This window comes from Triticum dicoccoides, chromosome 4B (assembly GCF_002162155.2).
Source record: "Triticum dicoccoides isolate Atlit2015 ecotype Zavitan chromosome 4B, WEW_v2.0, whole genome shotgun sequence".
In the NCBI taxonomy this organism is placed as follows: domain Eukaryota; kingdom Viridiplantae; phylum Streptophyta; class Magnoliopsida; order Poales; family Poaceae; genus Triticum; species Triticum dicoccoides.
In genome coordinates this window covers 138,703,914-138,707,887 of record NC_041387.1, presented here as the reverse complement: position 1 = coordinate 138,707,887, position 3,974 = coordinate 138,703,914, and the positions used below count along the sequence as shown (strand labels likewise).

At 42.8% G+C, this 3,974-nt stretch overlaps 1 pseudogene; it reads left to right on the top strand.

The window, feature by feature from the left end:
- The first annotated feature begins 1,814 nt into the window (after positions 1-1,814).
- LOC119292592 lies at positions 1,815-3,657 on the top strand (annotated as a pseudogene).
- Positions 3,658-3,974: the final 317 nt, after the last annotated feature.

Here is a 3,974-nt window from a genome sequence, read left to right as displayed (position 1 = left end):
GGAGTGACAAATCCCAGTCTCGATTCGTGCCAACCCAACAGACACTTTCGGAGATACCTGTAATGCACCTTTATAGCCGCCCAGTTACGTTGTGACGTTTGGTACACCCAAAGCATTCCTACGGTATCCGGGAGTTGCACAATCTCATGGTCTAAGGAAAAGATACTTGACATTAGAAAAGCTTTAGCATACGAACTACACGATCTTTGTGCTAGGCTTAGGATTGGGTCTTGTCCATCACATCATTCTCCTAATGATGTGATCCCGTTATCAACGACATCCAATGTCCATAGCCAGGAAACCATGACTATCTGTTGATCACAACGAGCTAGTCAACTAGAGGCTCACTAGGGACATATTGTGGTCTATGTATTCACACGTGTATTATGATTTCCGGATAATACAGTTATAGCATGAATAAAAGACTATTATCATGAACAAAGAAATATAATAATAACACTTTTATCATTGCCTCTAGGGCATATTTCCAACACCAACGTGCTGGCCCGTTTACTAACTGGGCTGTGCCTGGGCTACAGGCTGCAGCACGCGGGCCGGCACGGCACGGCCCGTATAATAATCGTGCCTTGGCGGGCCGGGCCGTGCCAGGCACGATTAGGATGGGTCGTGCCGTGCCGGGCCGGGCCGGCCCGTTTGGCCAGCTATAGTCCACCCTTCCCTCGAGCGAGTCGAGCCTCTACCTTCCCAGCGGCCTCCCCTCCTGTCCTCATCCCTCTCCCTCGTCCTCGCGATTTGACCTCTTCAGCGGCTTCAATCTTGGCCCACAGTCCATGCGAGGCATGAAGACGGCGGCGAGGCGACTGTGAAGCAACCGAGGTGAGGATCAGAAGGAATATGAAGTGCTGGGATAAAGCATCAGCTCGGTGTGGTGACCTCGTGGCTGCGCCGTTAGCGACCGAAGGTGAAGGCCTTTCTTCCCTACATATCTTCCTCCCCTCGATGTCTAACGCACCAGGGCGCATCCGTCTCCTCGCCGTTGCTACATCATACAGTAGCAGCCATCCGTCTCCTCGCCGGGGCTACATCATACAGTAGCAGCCATGGTTAATGCTACTGGCGCATTTGTCTCTCCAATGTGCTCCCTCTGTAGACTACAGTAGCAGCCATGGTCTCCCGTACTCCCTCTGTAGACACGCATTGTGGTGATTGGGGAGTAGGCAACAGAGACGGATACAGGCAAGCTCCACTGAGCTGAGGATGTAAGTTCACTCTGTGACTACAGGTTCAGTTATGCTTTATTTACTGTGTTTTTGCAGTTGGGTGCCCAATAATCCGGAAGAGACTTATGGATCAGGTATAGCATAATCAGTTAGAATTATGTCTATGAGTCGAGGCTATCTCCCTTCCTTTCATCGATATCAATTTTGTGTGTGTCATCGATCAAGGTTCGCTAGAGGGTCTAGAAAGTTCCACGTTGTTGGGCAGATGATTTTCTTTTGAGAGGCTGGGCAGAGGATTTCTGTTAAGTGATACACACATCATATCTGAGGCTGCTCCTAATTCAGGAATCAAGGTTCAATAACTTATCGGCGTGTTTGGTTTGGACAAAAAGTGTGGTCTCCGAATACAGCGACTTCCGAAACCGTAGCCAGCTTTGGTTTCCCTCGCCATGTATTCCATAACAGTGCTTTCTGATATGGAACTTCGCAGAGTTGAAATAACCACACGAACCGGCCGGGTTAAAATCGGGACTCGATTCCACAAACTAAACAAAGGAGGTATTACGTAAAAATATTCGGAAGCAACGCTTCCGGATACACTAAACTGAATACGTTATGTTGCCCGAACCGAACATGTTGTATATGTTGTTATCAACAGTTCTATTTATTGTTTATGTGACATGAGAATTTCGTATGGCTTGTGGAAACAACATAATAAGACCCGTTAAACTGCTGTAGGTTATCAACCAAAAGGAAGCATCTAGCAACAAGCTTTTCAAAGATAAAGAGCTCCCCTCGTGTTGGGGATAGGTGAGTTAAGTTCTGAATTCACAGATATTTTTCGTAGGGCATTTGCTTCAAGAATGCTTCCTCATGTCGTAAACCAGTATGTATCATCCCTGCTTCTTTATTTTTGTACCATCAGTAACACATGGTATTTTTTACTCACAACTAAATATTGTAGATTGCAGCTAAAAGACTATTGTAGATTGGGCATTAAACATGTAAAGGTTAAGTACTTAAGTTGCTATACTGGAAAGACCCTGTTGAATGGGAAGGATCCCAAGGTATGGTTATTCTTATTGAGCATCGAGTATAGCTTTGTTACTTATCTTAATCTATTGATTTGAATCTGTTTATGTTTGGTCATGCGAAATCCTATTGACTGAAATTATGCAGATGTACATAACTGTTAATGTAAAAAATGAAAAAGGAAAAATGAAATCATGCAGATGGTACATAACTGTTAATCAAGGAGTGGTAATATTCAACCACACACAGGATGTGGTGTGGATGATTTGCAAAAAATGAAAAATGAAGGATCTTTCAGTGACATAGCCAACTATCTTCTATAGCATATTGCTTAGGTGTCAGGGGAGATCATTAGAAATTAAACTGCTTGGATGTGCGCATGTTTTGGCAAAGACTGGGCGTAAAGGAACCAGCAGCGATTCTTGGTCTGTCACCCCGCCAGTTTATTGTGTAATAACTGTAAATGTCAAGACTTGGATGGGGTATTTTTCTGAATTAATGGCCAGTCCATTTCACAAAACAATATCAGTTAATTTCAGGTTTTGGCATCGACTGTAACTACGAATCTTCCTCCTTTCAAGTTGGATATTAACGAGCGACTGGATGATTATGCCAAGGTGAATTTTTTTGGCACACAGTTCCGGTAGGTGTGTTCTGCTCATATTATTGTTAAATAAGTAGCATCCTTGTATTCTATGTGGTAAAAAAAATTGCATGTCATTCACCTATTTCAAGAGATTGTGGATGACCCAGAAGTTTTCTCTTACCTATGAAGGCAGACGCAAGATGAACTCGTGTGCTTTTACAGGGTCCCTCTTTTTGCATTGTATGGTAGGCTATTGTTTCCTTCAAATTGCCACTTTACCTATGATTAATCTTTCTTACAACACCACTGATGTATTTTCCCTTTCTTGTCTATGCAGGCCATCTGATTTCCAAAAGCTCCCTGATTCGAAGGTTGGCTAGGCTTGACAGCCTTTACTGTCTTTATGAGTGCCACCATACAAGTCACACTTCAGAATTTTTTAAGGTATATTTTTTATGCACTAAACTAGGGATTATTGGAACAGAGTAATTAATTCTCTGAATATTGGATTGCAACAGAAGAGTCCAAGAAAAGACTTTGTCGTTGAGGCTAAGAAGAATATGCTTTGCTCATGCTGGCACTTGCCAAAAGGATGCTACACAAGGTCATTTTTTTTGGTTCATCAACTTGCTTGTTGACATTGAGGCAAATCAGCTTGATGAATGGAACACATTCCAAAATAAACGGCTAAAATTTACCTTTGACAAGTACGTGGATTTTTTTCTTACACCCTTTGGCAGATTTGGAAAGATAGAAATGCGTGTTTTTTAGCATAAATGCTTAGGGGTTTATGACAGGATCTGTAGGATCCAGGAGATAATGAGATTGAGAAAGCTAGCTTTTGTCAGAGGTGGCTAATCTTGACTACTGTATTCTGTAACTGGGCTTCGGCCAGAACCTTTTGTCTTTCTCTTCTTCTAATAGATACAACACCTGCCTTTTTTATTTATTTTAGAAAAGGAGGTTCCCCTGGCCTCTGCATACGAAAGATGCATGCGGCCCTATTATTAAACAAGTTCAGCAAAATACAAAGTCTGTAATCCGGAGTACAGCTCACAAAGGGAGCACAAATAAAAAAGGCTAAGCAAATAATCCTGCAAATACCATAAGTTTTTATTCACAAACAGTATGGCATATTAATGGCTACTCCCTCCGTTCCGATTTACTCGTCGTGG